Raw genomic sequence first — 23341 nt, forward strand, 5'->3', positions numbered from 1 at the left:
ACCCACCTCAGACATGTTCAAAAACCACCTTACAGAAGGCTGGAGGAAAAAAGGGTTTCATGTTAAATTGGAGTGATTATCAGAACACAGAACCAGATGGCGTCTATATAAAGCATGTTTGCATGTGAAAGCTTGGACTAGCCCTTATGAACCATTGCTGGTGTATGATACACCACCACAATTCCCCACACACAAACACACATTAATGTTTATATGTTTGTTCAGAAGCAAAACATGTCAACTTCACAGAAATAAAAAAGGACAGAAACTGTGTCAGAGTTCCTGCTTAAAAACATAGCTGTTTCAAGATAATGACAGAGGAAAACAAATGGCTGGCAGTGATAATAATTCAGCAGTAAGCGATGAAAGAGCACAGCGACCACAAGCAGGACGTCCTTCTGAAGAGGTCGAGTCTGTGGCAGCGAGACCAGAGGATGCTCATTTATTTGAAAAGCATATATTACTTGCAAAGACAAACATCGCTGTTATTTTTGTCCATACTACTTGACAACTCAAAACAAACGACTTGTTAAGGATAAAATGAGGATCTGTTATGGACCAAGGTATATTTTAAGACAGGAAAATCACAGAGATTCGGGGGTAATTTTGAGGTAACTTGGTAAATTGAGATGCTCGGTTAGTTGTATGTGATGACTGGGCCGTTGTTGATTGGCTGAAGACAAAACCATAACATCTGACGTGAAACTTTGAATAAACATTTGCCCTTGTGTTATGTCAAAGAGATAAGTACAGTGTACGCAGGGTTTGAGGGACAAACTAGTTGCGCAAGGTGTTGTCAAACTTTTAAACCCAAGACTACAGATTAGGGATCTTTTCTGAGCTGAGCAAACAGATGAACCATGTTACCAAAGCACATGGGACAATAGAGCTAATTGAGGAGAATGAGCCTTTTACAAACTTATGCAAACATTGCCATTCTTTTAAGGGACAACACACTCAGGTGTGTGCGTGTGTGTGCGCGCGTGTGTATGCGTGTGAGAGAGAGAGAGACCTTACAGTTTTTATGTTGTTTTATTTTATTTTATGTTTTATTTTATTTTATAAAAAATACAAAAGTTTAAGAATTATAAAAAAATGTTTTTTATGAAAGTATGAAAGCATTGAATAACAAAAAGCTTTTAAAATGTTATTCATTAATTGTTAAGCAATAATACACAACACGCATGCAATTTTGTGAATATAGCTGGTCTTTATAGAAGTTTTGTCATTGTTTTCTGGTGAACATAAGATAACTAAATACACCATTCACCGTCCAACTCACAAAGATATCACTGGTTAAAGAAGATGTGAAGGACATTTTGATATAGAAAAAGATTCATGACAGCATCCAAAAGTAACCCAGAACTGACCTTGATCAAATATGAAAACAGATTGTTCCTTCAGTTCAACAGAATGAAATACAAGCCAAGGTTAAAACTCTCAACTAAAGTTAACGTCTGTCTCAAATACCACTTCCTACATCCATGTAACTGACAGCACGTAAGGAATGCAAGACCTTGAAAGAATTTTTATGTTAATGCATGATGACTCGATCAACAGTCTGCAACAAATTTGTTTTGCGTTTTAGGATGAGTTCTTGGATGCAGATTTATGTCAGAAGCCTTATCGTAACTGAAGCATTTTCGAGCTTGACTAGGCTTGACAGAGTGCCATGATCCTCAGGTAGAACTAAACAGAATTATTGGACTGTTGGAAGAACTGCTTGTAGCAGTTCATGTGCATCCATAAACAATTTCACTCCACATGTTTAATCTTCTTTAGGCCAACGCAAGCAAAAAAAGCAGAAAGTAAAGAATGGCCATTCTTAACCAAAACACCCGTCCCCTCTCGACGTTCACAATATATCCTTTGCCAAAAAATACCCAGTCAACATCACATATATTTAAAATTCAAATTACTTGGATGCATCTCTGATTTCAACCTTCCACTGATGTAATGAACCACTTTTAAAATTCTACAAAAGAGATTGATATGAAGAACAACAATCATGATGCAACCACATTCCCAAACCCAAAGAACTTTACCATTGTACACGTTGTTAGAAGTGTTCATCTTGGGACAAAATAATAAGGGTGTGTAAAATTACAAGCAGCGTGAAGACATGTTTATTGGCCCCTGTCAATTCAAAGCCCTGGGCAAGATTCCCTGTTGCACTCCTTTTGACAACAGCCCTGTGCACATATCTTAAAGAGAAACAGTGATTTACAGTATTACATTTTATCTGATATTATTATTCCTTAAATAAAATAAAGGGACAGAGTAATGCACCATCACTTCCATTGACATCATTATCAACAAAGTATCGGCCTGTGTTCAACTCTGTCTGGAGATGATACAGCTCTTATCAGTCTTGGAACTGACAGTGGCATTCAGAGAAAAAAGACTTCCTCAACATTGGTTTCGTAGAATAATCAACGTGGTGTGATGCAGTCCAGAATGTAATGTATCCATAGGTGTGCTGGATCTGTTAACTTTATCTCAAGATTTTTCTTGGAATGACTAAAATATCAGACCTCGGCCTTGACAATCTTTTCTGGGCAATGTGGCTAATCTAACATCTCTGGGTAACAATAGTGACAATGTTTTGGATGGATTAAGAGACGGTCATGCTGACAACAAATTACAAAACCAAGTACCCAGAGATCATTTTTTTTAGATTTAAGTCATTTTAACTTTAATCCTTATAGCGATAAGTGCATAAAGATTTATATATTTTTTTCTACACAACAATGGCAATATATGAACAAAAGTTATGACTTGCAGCTTGACTCGCTCTCAATGACAACATTAGGCTTTAAAAATGGACCAACGGATTTAAATGATGAAAAAAAAGAATGTGACGCTATTGTATATTCAAATTACATAATTTTTTAAAAAAAAAACACAAGGGGTTAAAACAACAAGGAATTTGACAACAAAAAAACAATGAACAGACTAGATGAGGCAAGAAACAAAAAAAAAATGACAAAACCAGACTAGATATGACTTGGACTGACTTGATTTAACAGAAACTTCAAAATGACACGAGGTAATACAAAACGAACTGGCACAAGACATTAAACACAAGTGCATATAATAGGGAGGAAATAATGAGGGCAACAGATGAGGGACCTGAAACAATAAGAAGATAATTAATGAGGAAACGAGGGGCCGGGGTCAATACGAGACAGGAGAGCACATGGCACACCAAAAACAATCAATGCCCATGTGCTTCCACATAAAACACCAGGGACTATCACGATCGTGATAAAAAAATATGAATGAGAGAGGCAGGATCGTGACAGTACCCCTCCTAAGGGACGCCACCTGGCATCCTTGAAGATGACACACTAGACATGTGGCGAGACCGAATGATACACAGACAAAAACAAGCAGGACATGACAAATAATAACATAGGCAGACAAGAATACATTATTAAAGGGTTGTGGTGAAATAATAAAAATAAAAAACAAGGGAGGGGGAACAAGAAAGTTCACAAGGGGAGGGCAGGGCGGGGAAGGAGTTCTTGAACCTGGGGGTGCTGAAGAGGGTTGTGGGCGAGGAGTTCAGGCAGACTTAGCAGGAGACTTAGTCCAGGGATCCTTGGGACAGATATTGCGTTCATGGAGGACAGAGACACTGTAGCAGGGGACCTGGCCAAGGAACAGGGTGACGGCAACATTTTGGATGCTGCAGCTCACTCAGTGGCCGGCACAGGGGAGCGTCATGCTGACTCATTGACCGGCCTAGGCAGAGGCTACAGCAGGCTCGGTGGGCGGCACAGGAAAGCCTTAGGAGGAGGCTGTGGCTGATGGATGGAAGTTCCCTTCTTCCTCCAGGGTTGAGCCACAGAGCTCGTGGCCTGATGAGGGGGTTCAGCAGGGTCGAGCTGTGTGATGTAGACTCCCAAGAGGCCCTTTGACCCGCGAAGGCTGACTGGCAGGACAGGTTTCTCGGGGGTCGAGGTGGATGGGGCTGTGTCCTCCAGGGACACGACAGCCAGGATGCAATTCTCCTGGATAGAGGGGATGGGAGCAGAAGGTCTGACCTGGACTGAGACCCTGGACTCATCCAGATTCAGGGGATATCAAACCATATCACCATAGCCCAAGGACCTCAGCGTTCTCATTTCCCCAGAATCAAGGGGCTCGTTGTGGCAGCTGTTAAAGATAACCTTGAGTTCAGCCTGCACCAGGGTGAAAGCCTGCACATCTGAATCCTTCTGGAGAAGGCCAAAGAACATGCAGGCTAGACAACTTCGCTCCGGGGCTAGGGCGCTGTACATTGCGCAGACATCGATTAAACAGAATTTATTAACACAAAAGCAGGAAAACAAAACCCACGAAGGGGCAAAACAACAAGGGATTTTCTGTATGACATGTGGACAATTCCCTGAAAATTTCAACCATACCATGAATAAATAGTTCATATGAATGGTTTTTACTCTGGTTAAAGCACAGATATCAACATTTGGTGCTTCAAGTACAAGTTTTAAAAGCAATTTTATTTTTGTGCATGCTTTTTCATAGTCAAGGTAAGTGCCATTTTCAGGACTGTCACATCTATAACGGTACATATTCCTCATAAGCGGACGCATGTTAATTATAATAAATTCCTGTGAAGAGGCATCCATTCTCCATTGATTGGGTATCATTGCTTCAGATTTGTGCATTTTAATTCAAAGAAATCCTACAAAGTTTGTTGTCTCCCAAAAACCGTGTCCTTTTTTGTCACATCCATATTGCATGTTTATTTACCTTTTAAGAATAAATAATGTGTTTGTACATTTTTCGGATGCTTAGACTCTATCAACAACGGTTTAGTTAAATATAAACAGATGGTTTAATATGTTTGTAACAAATACATTTCCTGAGCCTTTTTATGTAATGTCTATAACACAAAATGTCACGTCCATAATGCTGGAATTGCCCTCATTCTGTATGTGTAAAGACATTTTCTGGAGTCAAACTGTCATATATGTATTATTTTGTACAGAACTCTGGTCAACATTGTAGTTTTAATATGGATAATATAATAATATTTGGAGGATTTGGCAAGTTAGCATGGTCTGGTAAGTCTCTGTTGGCAGATGTTTTTCAAGTTTTCATTTTTATTAATGGGAATTCAAAGGTACTCATATGTTCTGAGCTATGTGGAGGGCACTACGCCAACTGATTTAAGATAAACAGGGGAAAAAATAATGAATAGCTATGAATAGTCAGGTATTATAAATTAATGAATGCCCAGGTATTATAAACTTCCTTGGTCGAAACCAAGGAAGCAGTCTTGCATTATCTAACACACAGTTCTTTATCATAAATGTCAGACCCTGGAATGTGACTTCTGGTCACCTGTGGTGTTGTTTCTGTCAGGAAAGTTTTGCTGTCTTCTGCAGTACTTAAGCTAATTTGTGTCTTCTTAGCATGGACGTTTGTCTCCTGAGACGTGACGTCAAATCAAAGGACCGGCATCATGGCAGCATCATTAAAAATGCACTAGTTTATCACGCACACCAATACAACTCTCTTCCCTTTCAAGACACACAATTAATATTAATAAATAGTTTCAGAGTCCATCTGTAGAAGTATAGATATAATAATGTTGGTTTGCATATAAACTCTATGAGCTATGAGACAGGTGGCTTCAAGACTGCAGGCATGGTTTTTTAATACCATTTCCCATCTTTTAATAATTTGGCTGATGGTCTCAGCCATGTGTAAATCAATATGGTACAGCTGAAGAGAATGACTACTGGATGCAATAATATTTCTTTTGATAATAGTTTTTCACTTCTATTAACACGTAATTGTTAGTTTGACCTTTAACCTCCATAAGCTATGAACAGTCAAACTGTAGTTTTTTTAGTGGCGCTTAACACACCCTTAACCAACCTAAGTATCATACTTCAACTGTTTTGGCTCCAAACATTAACAATACCTCATGTCATGTCGTTTGTTGAGAAGAATGACATTCCTTTAGTGACAGGATTCATCATTTTTTAGATGACCCGTAGACTTGGGTGCCACCTGGTGACAATCTCAACACAGAAAAGCATGTAAAAAGTTATGAAAGCTATGCATTAAAATCAAACCAAATTATTGATGTTACACTTGATGCAATTTGTTCCATATAACAAAAACTAAGAAAAATGAGGCCTGCTTTATAATCCGTTCTTTCAGTTTTCTTCTATTTTTTCAATTCTGCTTTCCACAAATATTAGACAGCTGTCATATTGGGTCATGTTCGCAAGCGCACACACAGTGCTATCAGGTAGTTGGCAGTGGCCCCGGTTTGAGTAAGAGACTCAACAACAGCAGGACGTCAGCACCTGACCCTGGCCCAGGACTAGCTCTCTGAAGAAGGGCATCATGGGAAATCAGAGAGAATGAGAGGTCAATGTTGTTGTTAGATTTCTGCCAAAACACTGAGAAAAGATCTGCTAATCCATGTCTCTCCTGAGGAGGTCTAAACCTTTTTCCATGGAATTCTGTGAAAGTTTTAGAGATGGTGGGCGAAAACAAATCAGGGTTCCTACCTATTTAGAAGATCAGTTGTATTCCATGCTGATAGGATAACGTCACACATATTTTGTGTGTGTTTATCTGTAAATATGTCTCAGAATCAAGGGAGGAATGGCCCTCGCGCAGAGCTTTTCATTATTGGTTTGGTCGGTCAGGAAATAAAAGAAATTCCACTTTTCCAATACCATTATCCTAACCAGAACCTCTCCAACAGAAATTACATCCAGGTGGACCCATTTCAGAATCAAGTGTTTTAATAAAAAGAGGCATCTTAAATACATTAAATCATATTAGTATTAAATGACACGGGATAGGGAATAATGCATGCATGCAGTTCAAGTTGAATTATTATTTATTTATCCATTACATTGGACAATTTACAATGTAAATAACAAAATTAATAACTTTCAACTGGTCAAGCATATCAAATCAAGAAGCACTAGTGTCAATAAGCTAAACTGGTCAATATAATTTGAATCAATATTTATGCCTTGTGTTTGGAAGAGAACTACACAGTAATTCAGTGCAGAGCATAATGTCTGGTTTAATTATTCTTCACCACGTTCAAATGTGAGAAATTAGATATTATTGTTATTGAATGTGTCTTGAAACAACTGGTTTGTATAAATCAGACATGAAGAAGCTCTCAAGTTGTCAAGCACGTCTGCACTTACCCAGCAGGTGTTGCAACCCGCAGGTCAAAATCTGTTAACAGACATTTTCATTTCCTGGTCAGCTATCCCATTACAGTTAGAAACAAATGAAACTAAGATTATGTTCTTAGTAAGGTACACATTTCAAAGTGAAGACATTCGTTGTGCATAAGGATACAGTTAGCACATTACTTCAGTGTCTGGGGTGCATATCATAATCTCAATGACAGATGCTGTGAACTATAGTCTAAAGCCAACAGAAATAAAAAAAGAATGTCTGTGAGAAACATTTTTCAGTTTTTTCATAACAATTCTAATCTTTAATATGACGTCAGAAATGTCTCTTAAAGCTTAAAATTGAAGAATATATACATTTTTAATGTTGATTAAAGGTCAATTAAAAACAAAGGACACTATGTGGATTTTTTTTAACAAAGCTTTGTTATGACATCAAAAGCCTCTTGCTGAAATAATTCTCATTTAAATGTTATTCATATAAAAATTAAGTGCCATTCTTTCACATGGAAATATAGACCTCGTACACTAAAAGATGTAACAAAATTATGCTAAGCAACAAAAATAATTATCGGTTGTAGGTTCTGTTCAGTATTATAATAAACACGTGTTTCGTGTCGTAGCTGTCCACTACATTGCCGTGTTGACCAATCAGCATCCAGGTCCAGAACTATAGTTTTTAAATGCACTTTTATTATACACAAATATTTTCAATACACTGCACAGATATTTACATTGCAATTATCACAATTACAGGAAGAGCAGGAGGTCAAGTGGGAAAAATGCAAAACGAAATTATATCAAAACAATAACATTTATGAAAAAGTACACTTTTCATCAAACATTCTTAAAGGTTTGACTTTTTTAAGCACATTTGAATGAAATATGTCTGGGGTAGGCTACTTACCCTGACTAGCAAAAAATGAACCTTAACTCATAACCTTAACTGTTTGTTCTTCGCAGTTTACACACATTGCAGCGTATGACCATAGCACACAAACATCAAATCTAAGAACAGTCTGATTGTTTTGAAACACGAGCCCAACCAGTCCTTGTTATACATCTATAACAGTGCCATTGCTAATTTTTTGCTAGGAATTCATATGTAGCATGTTTATGCTGTGTTCAAGTGACAAGACGATGCAACGTTACGCAATACATCACAGTAGCCTGAGACACTTGCGTGATAAACATAACCCTGAATGGCAATGCCAAGTTTTGTTTGGGTTTGACTGAGCTGAATTCAAAACACAAAGCTGGGAAAAATAGATGAACTTCTGTGTGAAAAGACTGATAGTGCAAACTGGACACTGGAGGTGGGCCAATATATCAAACTACAAGGAATGATGGAAGAAGAGACAAATCTGGTGTTGAAGAACCTTTTAGGCCCAGTTGACAAGACATGGGATTGGTTAGGGTAATTAGAACATCATCTCTTTTGTCCTTGTCAGATGTACAGAATGTCGAGGAGATGATGTGAGTGGGTGAGTTAAGGGAGGCCCTGCCTCATGTGAACATGACCCTGGAGTCTCTGGGTAGCTGTGAAAACAGAGATATCAAATCCAAAAGAATTTATAGTAAAGATTGCAAGTCTGAAATTGGAAAATTACAACAACAAAAAAACTACACTGCTCACTACACAGCATACTTTAACAAAATAAATGTATATACAATTATAGTGTAGGGAAAATAATGTTGATTTCAGTCAAACCACATCATGCTTCAGTCCAGCTACCAAAGAAAGAAAGTTGAACCTTAGCTCCAACATCTTAGATTATAGCTAAAACTTTGGCAATGGTACAATTTAGGTAAACAACAAATAACTTCCTTGTTTCCCACAACAACAAAAACCCAGTTCACGTTCTCTTCAGATTTAGACAAATCTGATGATAACAGTGTTTTCTCTTACAAAGAGCTTCCTCTAAATTACCTTTTATTTATTTAATATTTATAACTATTTATATTTTTATTTTTAAGTATGGTCTATTTTTAATCTACTTATGTTTACACTTAAAATCACACTCACATATACTTGACACTGACAGAGAAGTCTTAAATTATTTGGTAAATACATTGGCGCATATATACTGTACATATATATACATATACTTTATATACAGTATAAAAGCTACTTATTTAATCGAGTATACTGCAAAGTGGACTTTTATAAACTAAAACATGTGCTGCAAGTATTGAACTAGGACACTAGTTCACTTGTAGTAAAGTTACAAATGAAAAAAACATAGCTGTAAACTTGTATACTCAAAGTTTACACATAAATTACACCTTATAGCACACTTTTATTAAATAAAAAGTTATTTAACATAGTATCAAAGTACAGTTAGAAGAACACTACTAGTACATTTATATTAGTATACATATTAATACTGAATAATTTACTTAAACCTTACTTTAAATTAAACTTCATACCCTTATACTTAATAAACTGAACTTGAAGTATTCTTATTGTTGTAAGGGTTTCTAAGGGTGCAAAGGTTTGAACAACCACAATAAGAAAAGGAGAGTCATTCGGACAGGACTGAATGCCTGCAATTCAAGATTTCCAAAGCCAAGGCAGTGTTATAATGTAGCCCATAATGTTTTCTACTTATTCAAGTTTTCGCAACACCGTAACCACAAAAATTGGAAAGAAAAGAAGAAAATTTGAGCGCTGTGGTGCTAATGTTCTATCAGGAATTTGATGATGAATTGACGCATTTCAGAAGCTACCTTTCATTGGCCTTGGTGTCCAGCATGATCCCGACCTTTTGAAGAAGCTTTTCAAGCAGTAGTCGCACTGTTCCCTTCCATCTCGTGGACACAAACACCTATTCCTGCAGTTGTGAGTCATTGCAGTAGCCCTGGTGCCAGGAACTGATTGATTGCTGTAATAGGATTTCATATATGTGGAGGGAGCGTGGGGGCTTGGTGTAGCACTTGATCATTAGCATGTTGATGAGGACCGTTCACTCCATTATTCGAGCTGTATAGAATGAGACCTCGGTACGAAGCTTGTGCACTCTCAGGGCCAATTGGGACCCGTCTCAAGGTAGATGCGAGACAGAATTGGAAACGGCAATGACGTCAAGCGGCATAAATGAGGCTGTGTTACCATTCGACGCCTTGAAATATGTCACTTAGGGTACCTGTCATCATTAGTGCCAATGACTGTATTTGAATGGAATTTTTTTAATGGAGTTTCGCTGTCTTGATCGAATCCAGAAGCGTGACATTTAATGCCCACTGGGCCGCATGTTCTCCCTTGAGTCTACGTAGAGCTGCCGGTTCCTTGTGTGCTTTCTCTAATTATTACTGAAATGTCAAGTCAAAATGATTGGAATCCGATGACCTCCATTGAATAATTCTATCTATTTGTGGGCAAAACTCCCTGGTCCAAATTATAAGTGACCACCCTGTTGAAAGTATATTCTAAAAATGATATAAGATATACATTTTTTTAACCCAACTGTTGGGTTGAGGCTGTTGTGTCCTTTTGTTGGGTTATTTTCTCAGTGTTGGGTAGTGTTTTGCGTGTCCCAACGAACGAGTGACAGTTGATAGACTAAACCCCGCCCCCTCCTTGACGCCTCAGGCATTTTGAATCACCTCAGACAGGAACAAGCGTTTCAACAAAGGTTTCAACAAAGCATATGTGGATTATAGACTAATTATAAATATTTATATGTCATTTGAGTCAACTGCATGCTATAACACATAATAATTATTGTTTTTTTATAATGCTGCATTGTACATTTTGTATGTATTTAACATTCTATTATTTTGAAACTTTCTCTTTGTCCTTGGTCTTGGGGAGGACAGTCAGTGCCATCTAGCCTTTCCCTACTTTCTGTTCCGAAGTGATCATCCCTATGGCCTACTCCCTTTGAAGAGCAAACACAACTGTATCTCCTAAAGTGTCTGTTTAAGATTCACTTGGCAAAAAGAGCAATAAAAACAATGTCATTTTCTCTTTATGTGGGGCAATGTTTTGTAGTGTGTCCCTTTCCCGAAGGGCCCTTCGGATGAAACATTCATGGAATCTCAAACAAAATTGGTGTAAAATTAAGCTAGGAATAAGGCAAGCAACAATTGAAAGTAACCAAAGTCCTTCCTGGTCACTTTAATCTACAAGGCCTTTTTAAAATAAAATACCGTTTACGTTCCTATTCTCCCCAGAGGGCTTCCTGAGGCAGAACCGAAGGGCAGCATTAAGGAACAATCGTAGATCAAGCTACTTTGATGTGAAAGAAACATCTTTATTTGAGTAAGCATGGTGAACCATTGATAAATGGCTGTCCCCCAAACCTAGACATCATCACTTCTCCTTCTCATCATCCTTGGCAGCCAGATGGCAAAGTTGTAGTATTTGGGGCTGTAAATTTCCTTTTCGAATAACATTTGGCCACGGTTACAGTACAAATTTGACCAGATCCTTGACCTTTGAGCACTTGAGTCGTATAATAACTAGCTTGCCAAATGTTCACTTGCAGGGGTCAGATCAGCAACAGATGATTCATTTTAGATTTTCTACACCACAAGCTGTTAAAGATAAAGAATAGACAAGTCACTTTCTTTAGTATGGACTGTAATGCCTGATAATCTCATTTTCAACATCCAAGTTTCACATTAAAGGGTTGATTCTAGGGTTTTCATTTGAGGCTCAGCCCAAAAATAAGAGTATAATAGTAAAAAAATGACGTTTGAGTTACAGGGATGTAGAACTTATTGCAGCATTCCACTGAATTGTATAGATAACAGAGTACTGAACAAGCCAAATAATGTTTGCATTTTTAGTACAAACCTCTTTCTATGTTCAAGTACAAACTGAAACATGTAAACAGAAAACAACATATAACTTTAAACTTATATTGACTATCCATATTAGTAATATAAACAACTTGCAACAAAACAACTTGCCACTTGCACTGTAACATGTTATATATGGACATGATTGTTTTATAAAGTAGACTATACGTTCATGTGTGTTAAGGGCTTAATTTTCACTGGAGGAAACAGCTGCAGTGTGTTGAGAAGTGAACGCAGTGAAAACTTACAGTCAACCAATTACTTTTTGTGTACTCTTTTTATGACAAAGAAGTACACAGATTCAGATATTACATTCACATTTGTGCATTTGGCAGACACTTTTATCCAAAGCAACAATAGGTATGTGCAATTCCCTGGGATCGAACCCACGATGCTCTTACCACTGAGCTACAGGAAAGCATATTACAATGATCTCTCAAAAAAAAAGTTGTACTGAAATTTAAAGGTGACTGAGGCGATCACGAATTGTGTACAGTTTAGGGAGACTCGCAGAATTTTTTGGGGGGCTGAGTAGGAAGGTAAGTGGGGCTAAAGCCCCCCTAAAAATGGCCCAGCGACGCCCATGATCGATGCTTTGCCTAGGCATACTTAGGGTTTGACCACAGTGCTTTTATATGTTGCATGCTATTGATTTACACAGCATTTAGAACTACATTTTGAGCCCTGTGATGGACTGGCCACCTGTTCAGAATGTTTGTCTGCCTTCGGCCGGTGCTGGGATAGGCTCCAACACCCACAGATCATGTAAATGCATCATAGATAATAGTTAGACGGACTATAAAATGGGCGAATAAATACATTGAAGGAGGAATCTGATCCGCATGCCAGAATTACATTGACAACTCAGATCACCTTAGCAATCTGCTAAAAACACTCAGAGATGCTTGGCGACAGCATAGCAACCGTCCAAACACACCCAACACACACATGAGGAGCATGCAAATGTGAGTGCACATTGGTGAGTGGCCTATTTGTTTTGGAACCACCCTTATATTTACTATAACATAACAACCTGTAGCTAAGGGCAGCTTCCCAGACCGGATGTGGAAGGCGGAATCGAGAAGTATAGTCGCTTTTGTGCTTCAGGATGTAATTGTGCTCGTATAAAAACGGCTATTGTTGTATTTCTAATGAATGGTTGATTGATGGCGCAGGTTAACATGAATTTGGTTCCTCGGTTTCGCAGACCGCTCTCTCAAGGTTCCTGTTGCTCCGTTGGTTCCAGCCTCATTCGTCGCCAGCTCTTCTAAATTGTCTCCCCTGACGTTAAGTGAGTTAGAAGTTTCCACATTGTAATTAAGTGTAAGATCCTCAGGACTGGCCACACAATCACAGTGTGAGTTCCTGTCAGAGACCACAGGTGGGTGGTGAGATCAACCTCTAAAAGACTATTAGGGAAAACCATAAGCTGCACATTGCGAGAGAGTTGTTATAATGGGAGAAATCGAGTCTGTGTGCGTGTGTGGTGCCGACTTAGAGGTCAAGGAAATATCCTGTGGGTTGGGCGAAAGGAACAGCTTGATCTCGCGTGTTAAAAATGGAAGCATTCGTACCTAAAAGGAGGATGAGGTATAATGGTCGCATGTCTGGTTTTATCATCACGTTTCGTTTGCGGCCCTTTCGGAATACCCGATATTAAAAGTCTGGAAATCTGCTGAAACACCTGCTGTGAAACGTGTATATGGAACAGTGGCCTCAGAGGATATTAATGTTTTTTTTCAAAGTTCGATATTAACACGTCAACAGGAGAAGTGTGATCAGCTATTGTTTGACAGCTCAGCGTCATGATAATCCAGCAAGCAGTAGCCTCATGTTTTCTTACAATGCCACATTCTCGTTACAGTTACAACCTTGCATGACCTAAATTCACAAGTCGCTAGTATAACACTAAAATGAAGCCCATGTGTGAGCTCAGGTCAATAAATGCAACACATGTGTCATAAAATGTGGGCGTTTTTGGTGTGGAAATTAGCCATAGTCTACATATTAAACATTGCTACTAATTTTTTCTGTATTACTTTTAAATGAGAAAAATTCTGAGGGAACTCTAAATGTTGTTATTCATCATTTTTTTTTATCAGAGGTTGTTTTAACGCTCAAAGATTTCAGTTGTTTCTTTTACAGTAAGTCTCAGATGTCTTCAAATTACTTGGAAGTAAAAATAGAACGAAATGAGACGTTACAATACGTAAACCGTATGGAGGTGTAAAAGGATTAGATTATGAAATGTATAGGTAAAATAATATGGATTTGAGTAAATTTGTTGGAGAATGTTTTAGTTGATATTGATATCTGAACTTCAAGAAATATTTTTGTACCTTATGTTTGTGTTTAGCTAATGCATATAACACTAACATAAGCATGTACCGTTATAATATAATGTACACATATAATATAAATGACATCCAACCACCTGTAAACCGTAATCCTTTAATGATGGTAGGCTTTCCATTTGCGACGAATGATGAACATGTTTGACCAATAACAACAGACCATCCCATCTGACCAATCCCATGACAAAAAGGTTAGCGGGTAGGAGGGGACTAGACGGATGAATCGCTGAACGAATCATTTGAGAGTCACACAAGAAGTAAGGTAAGAATAACTGCCTATTATTAAGACATTATAGTGTTTTTACACCATCTATGTACATAAACTTGTTGTTGGACACTCCATAAACCAAAGCAGGACCTTAAAAACCATATGCTAGGTACTCTAGTAAAATTGAAATATCATTGGCTTAAGCATTGAGTGTGAAATGCTATTGGATCGCGTTACCGATTACGTCATTATAATGTTCCAGTGTTCTGAAATATTCAGAGCCTGACATTTTCGGTAACCCTGGATGGAGCATGAATATTTATGAATTTCCTGGAGTACACAGTAATCACAGCCGCAAAGGCAAATTTTTGCTAATGCCCTGCCCCTAAACCTAACGTCACAGGGTAAAGGTCAAATCATAACAAAACATACGGATGAGAGTGTGTTGCAAATAATACTTTATTATTGCATTGTAATTATACTCTAAGAAAAAAGTACAAAACCTTTGCACCTAAAGAGAGCATATTGTTACCTCAAAGGTACGTTTTGGTACCAAATGCATACAGTCTGTACCTTAATGGCAACGGTTTCTGTGTGGAGTGTGGCCATGAGAGATGGTGGTCTAGTGGGTTAAACCACTGAACTGGTAAATCAAAGGTTGCTGGTTTGATCCCAGCAGCCACCACCAGTGTGTCTTGAGCAAGACACTTTACCCCATGTTGCTCCAGGGGGATTGTCCCTGTAATAAGTGCACTGTAAGTCGCTTTGGATAAAAGCATCTGCCAAATTACTAAAAATGTAAATGTCAATGTAATGAATCCAGATTAGCATTTAAAAGACTAGATTGGATGAATCAGGTCTGATTATTTTATTTCTCAAATATCATAATAGAAATATGTAGTGGTCAGCTTCTTTGTGTTAGTGGCTTACTGTAATGAAAGGACATCGGTGGAAGTCACTGAGAAAGAGTGAAGACAGCCAGAGAAAGTGATGAAAAGTCTGGGCCAGCTAGCATGAGCATGTGGAGTAGTTAGTGTCTCTGAACACTTAATGATGGATATTAGCTTCTGTCCCTTTGTGGGTACAACAGTCAAGACCTGCTCCAATTGAATCAATCCTTTAAGGTTTCCATCAACTTTCTCTTTCCCTCAGTGCTCTTCACTATACTTCAGGTCAATTCCCAAACCCAGAACACTGAGTTCTCTCAAGGTGAGGACTTCATGCCGCGTGAGACTTTGCCAAAATGGCTCCATCATGTGTTTGTAAGGTTATGGTAGAAGATTCAGGAAGAAGGAGATGATTGATGATGTTTCATGTTGGAGGCTTTGGATCAGACAGTGCGGGACCAGGGCCAAGATATAGTTATGGTGTGATAAAACAGACAAAAAAAATAAAAAGTGGCAGGCAAACCAATAATGATTTTAATATATATATTCACATTCGTTAGACTATTTTCATTCATGGCATGTGGTCAGTGTGTCTCTAGAATTATGTCATCTCTTACTTTCCGAAGAATACATCTTCAACCCAACATTGGGTATGAAACCTCAAGGAAGTCACATTTGTTGCTATTGCATTGCAGTATATACCTGTCATGATGGACTCCAGTGGGATTGGCCCGTGAATATCCTATCAGGAAACTCTGCTGAAAACATTACGTGTCACAGATAACCACAACATGGATGTTCAAATGGGGCAGTTATTCAATACACTTCAAATAAAAGTATACTTTTCACAGATGTAATATAACAGGAACTCCCAAGTCTGTGTAAAGTAGACATTGTAAAGTATTCATGCATTGAAGAGGACCAAAGAAAAACACCAGACAGGGCTTTCCATTGAAAATCATCATTTTATGGAGATATCATATGGAATCGTAATGTGTGCTTAACAAGATGAATGCAAAGAATCTAAACAGAGGCCATGGACATAAATTGTACCCACACTGTACAAAAAAAGTTGGGTTATTTTAAATGAACCCTCAACAATGGGTTAAAACAACCAAGTATAGGTTAATTAAAACCCAACAGTTGAGTTTTTACATTTTTGACCCAAAACTGGTTTGATATTACCCAACATTTATTGGAGTGCACGGATAGTAGTTCAATGCTCAAGAGTTAAACCGGACTTGCAATACAATCAGATCTGGGTTCACTTCCAAATCAAGGTATGAATGTAAATTAAGTGAGTACATTTTTCTTACTTCAATTTTTGGTAGGATTCTGTTAATCAATGACTGGAGTGTTTTTTAAAGTATACTTGGTTTTGTGCAAAACCAGACAATAAATCTGTCCAATTGTGATCATCTGCTGCCCATGTCTGAAATTACAGTACACACAGAGATGTTGGGCTCCAGATGTTATTTCCGCGCTGTTTAAAACACATGTAAGACCACTTTTTCTTTAGATGTTTGGATTAGTGGCAGTTTCAGTTAAAAGTGAATAATTGCCCGTCAATGAGCGGAATTCGTACATCTCATGGGACGACTATCCCAGTAGCCGTTTAAAAATAGGACAAAATATTATTTGTATTATTATAATTTTTTGCAGGAATGTATTTGGATTGTTAAGTCAGACACAGCAGATAGAAACTCACAAAGGCTCAGAGAGGAGTTTTTTGAATGAGGCATATAAAAAATAAAAGCACACGTTTTCAGATGACTCTTTTAGCCTGATGCATGAGGTTAGAGAAGTGTCATTTGTAAGTGATTCAAGCACTCATGGGAAAATGTCATGCAGGCTCTTTCTGGAATTATTTAACTGAAGCTTCTCTTATAAACTGAGCGGTCATCAATCACAGAGACACTAAACTAAGGCTTTACATGTCACAGTAATGTCTTTTTCATATGTGAATGAGGCTGTAAGTTACGATTAGTAGGCGATAATGATCTCTTAAACACACCCACATCTGCAGGTGCATATAAGTGTGCAAACTGTATATTATTTGAGTGTTCAAGAATTTCTTTCTATCTGAGCTGAAAATGCAGATATAGTTTGGCTATACAGTTAATACACAACAACCAGTGATGAGAGTTTGTATAACCAATGGAAGATGAGAAAGGTGTTTGGAACCTGTCTGCAATTTTTCTGCCGGTTGAAGCAGTCACTCACGTTTTAACTAGTTTGCAATTATGAAGTCTAAAATGTGTTACAGAAATACAGTGTGTGTACTTAGACTGATTGTTTGGACATTTTCCCACACAAGCCTGGACATGCTGATGGGAATGCTTGCTGGTATAAGTATAAATGTTCAAATATGTGGAATGTTAAAAATGTCCCGTTTATATGCCTCGGGCGAAAGGCAAGGGTTGTGTTGTTTAACCATTTCCCAGAGCCACGGGCCAGAGCACTTATGAACCGCCTGTGTGTAAGTGGAATATAATAAAAAGGCTTCTGCCCTTGAAAAATGACACAGCACCTGGAGGACTAACAGTGATTCAACAGCAAAATGCACTTAACATTTGGGCTCCAAGACTGCTATGCAAGACCCCACGGAAAGCGATTTCTGTATAATGCTCACAAATATTTTCATGGAAAATATAACTGGTTGTTTCTAAGAGGCTGCGCTGATGCTGTGTGGTTTAAAAAACAAACAAGACACTCTTAAGACAGGCCCAGATCTTTTCAACTCAACATTCTCTGATGTAACTGGGTTCTGGGAAGTGACAGCTGTGTGCAAAGCTGTTTATATACGGTAAAATACATGTATGCACATCCTGGAAATAAAGAAAATAGAAAAGAACAGGAACACTCAACTCCATGTATAAACAAACTTACATGGAATGATACAGAAATAAAGATATGAAACTGATCACCTTATACCTATATACAGTATTTAACCTATATTGGATCAGAAACATACCAAAGGAATACCACTGTGGAAATATAAAACAGTAAAATGTTTATTAATGTATTCATTTCCATTCCATTTCCATACTGCATTTCCACTAAAAACAAATAATACTGGGCTAAATGTATTTACAAAAAGCCTTTATTCATACTTTTACTGTATGTATTTCATTGTTTTCTGGCTATATCGGGCAATCAACCTTATATCTGGGTCGAGTGAGAAGAGCTGGAAACGCAGTGCCTTGTGATGAGTGGAGCCCGCAAAATATGAGTACATGTGCTGAGAGTATGGTGAGAGGGGCCCATATTTATAGCTGCTATGATTGGGCCCCTGGTCTCAGCCAGAGCTCAATAGGTAAAAAAATATTGTTGCAAAAAGCAAGAATATTGTCTGTAAATTATGTGGTATGGTGCAATGATACTGTAGTTAAAGGCTCAGCTACGTTATAAAACATTTGTAGACATGCAACCCCATTATATTTTTAAAAACAAATCCTGACAGGCCATGTGGGATTTTGTTATGAAGATAAAGGTTAGGATTGCGGATATCTGATAGCTTTACAGCTCGCCGTGTTGGGACCCGGAAACAGTATATGACCTTTCATATATGGTGGTGAGTGACAGCATTTGAGAATTATACAAAAACCCTTTCACAGTCAGGTTTGTCAAACATCAATATTTTATATTAAAGGTACTGAGATCAACTGAATCGAATCGAATCAAAATCGAATCGCATCGAAACAGTAGTACGTCATGCGATCACAACATGGTAGCCACTAACAAAGCTAATTTAGTTTCAAAGTATTTTAATCCTATTTTTATTATTAAATTAGGCCATCATTATGGGTCCTTATCTCATATTACTGAAAATCATTAAAACATCAAAAGGGCAACTCATTTTGATATGTAACATTTAAACCATATTTAATTTCCTAAATGTCACTATAGCCATCAGTTTAAGGGGTCATATGACATCTCAGAATCAAACCCCAGTCTGTCTCTCAACACAACGTCGAGAGACCGACTGAAGGGGAACACGTATTCCCACCATATGACCCTCATACTGAAGTATGAAGTACACAAAGATATCCAGATGCCACAACATCATGGATCTATGTCCATCTGACAACCGCAATAAAAGCTACTTATCAATGTGCATTATTGTAAATCTTACAGGATGAAAAGTGAAGACAAGCTTGATCTCGCAGCAGCATGTGAAGTCATGCTGGATTTGACATGCATGGTAGCAGATGTTTGAAGATTTATAAGTGGATCATCAATGAGGTGTCAAGCATGCTGCAAATATTCACATTTGTTCACTTGGCAACACATGAAACATTTTCACCTGTACTAAGCTTTTCCATAAAGCCATTTATTTTAAGCTTTACTTAGCAGATTTTCTGGCAGGTTATAGCCTGTTATTACTAAGGTGATTGCAACTGTTAACATAATATTTTCCCCTCTAATATACTGTTATATGTGAACAATCAATGCTGTTTTTTTGTCTATGTACTTTTCTGAAATTCAGTTCAACTTTTGAGGTACGATGGCCTGGTTTTTTAGTTGTAATAGCGGAGATAGCAGGTTTAGGAATTACCTGTCCAAGACGTTTTATTTACAGAATTTTGTTATCATGTTTAGTATCTGGATGTGATAATAAGATCAATTGATAACCTGCAATTATAATAGTTGATTACCATCTTTAACTCATTTTATGTAAGTGGCATTTGACATTTTAGTCAAAAATATACAACGAGTCACAAAAGACCAATGGAAATTTGTTAGGAATATTTTCAAAAAAGAAACGCAGTAAAGTAAAAGCATATGATTTAACCGTAAGTCATATATGCCTGTTAAAGATCCTGTCTAGTGGACCACAGTAAAACATCGACCCTGGGGCTACATACTGTGCTCGGGAATGAGAAAATCCCCCGCATGTCTGAGCGCATCTGGACTCATAAGTCAGACATGGGGTAAGTCTGACATTGTTCATGGTTAAATTTAGCAACATAGACGGGTGGTTGTAGGTTAAGGGGTGGGGCTCAGGGAAGACATACAGCTGATCTGTTCTGGGCGTGGCCTGTTAGACATGGTACTCCACGTGCACACAGTGAATGTGACTCATTGAAGTCTACATCATAACTGTCTGAAGACGTAGATTATCTCAGTTAAGGAAAAGACATGAGTTGACTCTACCTCCATGACGCAGTGTCTTTGGTTTTAGACAATAAACTTAACTTTATGGTATAATGGTAAATTTATTAACATGTCAATTTACAATTCTCTCTTCCTATTATGTACCATTTCCATGTAAGATGGACTATGATGCCTGTTTTTGCAATAATACTATGTATTGTATTCTTCTTTGTAAGTGTTCTACATTTAACATGTGTTTTCTTTTTTTCATGTTAAGCTGAAACAATGCAAATTTGTAAAGAAGTGGTATATAAATGAAATTAAACTGAATTTACATATTAATTATATTCAAAGACAAGTACATGTAAATGGAAAAATCCTGTCAAAATATTCTCACCCCCACACCGTTGGCACAAACCTGCATGACTTTCTTTGGTGGAAATTATGACAGAATTTGTATTTTTGGTTGAACTTTTCTCCTAAATGTCAAAACAAGGAAAGAGCCAGTGACAGACAACACAGATGCCATCACAGACAAAACAGATGACATCATATTCACTGTATTAAACAAACAATTTCACTGAAACCCTCAGCTTGTTGATGACAGTGCTGATCTCACGAATGCCATCACGATTGTTTCTCTGAGACAGCAATGAGACTAAATGTAGAGTTTTTAAAGAGATTTAAAAGAGATTTATTTAAAAGTCTGAAATCTCAAAAAGCAACGTTAAGCTATTTGCATTCATTTTATAGTGGGATTCTCTTACAGCATGCCAACAGTCATCTCCTTGGTGTCTCTTTTTACAGCCAGTGTAATAAATAAGAAAAATAAAACAATCGTTTTCTCAGCGATTAAAGCAAATAAAACAAACAATCTACTTGGTTTCCTGTAAAGTAGAAAGACTAACGCCACCTTGTGTCTGAAAGAACACTATTCCCTATTCCCGATAGTCATTATGCCATCCAAACACACCTACAAATTTCTTCTTGTGATGACAAAATTATTAAGAAGGATGTGTAATAGGATGACTTGTCTGCTGGAAATGATGTGTACACTGTCAGGGAAACCCCAAAATGTAATACACCAATAAAACTGGAAACATCTGGATCTGGACTGATCTTGAATGTCGTAATGTCACCAGAAAACAATGGGAACCTTTAAAATAAGGCATCCCCCATGTACAGCAGCACGCCTGTACCTGTCCAAACAGGCCGGAGCTTCAGAGGTGTGTTTTTATTATGTACGTATTCGATGGGAATTTATAACACAACTTTGGTCAATAGAATAAACTCAATTTGTATAACTGTGCAGTAATTATCATGATTGGAATGGGTCTTTAATAAATCTTTTACTTCTGAGTGAATCATCAACGACCATATCTAAAAATGGAACTTTGTAGTCTTTTAAGTTGTTTTAGGCCTTAAGGATATCGTATCCAGAAACGATGAGTAAACCGAAGGCCGTAAAAATGTGGCTTGCGTCTGGGAGGTGGTGTGTGTTTATGTGTGCAAATGTTAAGCAGGGAGGTTTTTGGCACGGCTTCACACTAAAAAGTCATCTGACATAAACGTTCACATTTTTAACCAGCAGATGCCTGTTTGGAAGACCGTCTCTTGAAGATTGCTGTTTACAATATTGCACCATTCCAAGACAGAACAATGCATCTCTTGTGAGTGAGATCTCTTTAATAAAGGCCACATTGGGAATGTTATTCTGGTATTTCAAAATGATCCAATCTATGTTACTTGGGAGAGAAGAAACCTAAAGTGTAGGTGTATGTAAGATTTCTTTGGTACAAGGATTCCCTGGGACATATTTTAAATGATAACCAATGGAAAAAGAGATGATGAGGTACCATGGTTTAAGCTGATATAGTTTTTATCTAGTGCCCAAAACCACTTTAAAGCCAGTCTGATTATTAAATACCTGGTTTTGATTGGAAAATCACAACCTCCTGTGATCGAATACTTTTTGCACAATGACGGCTAATCTAAGACAAACATCATTCAACATTTGCAGATAATTATGATGTTTACCACTGTCTTCATTGACTCCATCCGTAAACCCATTAATGTGTAAAGTAGCAGGATGAGGTTCTTCCAGGTCCATTGATGCATGTAAGCCACATGATGTGCCCAAGATGGTTTCATTTTCATTTGTAAACTCTTTATTTGTTATGCATTAAATCCCACATTTTTCAAGGTCTGGACTTCTCAGAAAGAGTCATTTTCTCTGACTTCCCAGAAACTCTTCAGACCTGAGACCTGAGGCTCTGGTCACACTGAATGACTCCCAAAGTTTTTAGTCCTCCCAAACTAAATGAGAAAAATAAACAGTGAAGTTTTCATTTAAAGAAGAGAAGTAAGTTGTCACTTCTTGAATCAGAATCATGCAGAATCTTCTTGTCGTGCCTCCTTTATGGTAAAAGCAATGCTTACTTTAAATACAAATTTACACCATGTGGCACAGGAATAACATTTAAATGTAATTTCTTCCTTCAAAGGACTATCTATTAGTGGTAGCATTTTCAACAGCACATGCCCTACTGTAGACTCTTTCCAAGTCAACATCCATCGTTGGAGGGTATTATTTATTTGCGATCTTTGGGCATTGTGTTATGACATTTCAAAGCCAAAGTTTCCATGGCGTAAGCTGTTGAATGATCCACTATTTTAAACAGGACTTAAAAAGGGAAGGGGCCAAACCGCACAAGAGTATTGGTTTCAGTTTGCTTTCATTGTGTTTGTCTTTTCAGCGTGCACATCGTTCTAGGACAACAGTTATTTGCGATTCACTTT

This window comes from Triplophysa dalaica, chromosome 23, assembly GCF_015846415.1.
Source record: "Triplophysa dalaica isolate WHDGS20190420 chromosome 23, ASM1584641v1, whole genome shotgun sequence".
Taxonomy (NCBI): domain Eukaryota; kingdom Metazoa; phylum Chordata; class Actinopteri; order Cypriniformes; family Nemacheilidae; genus Triplophysa; species Triplophysa dalaica.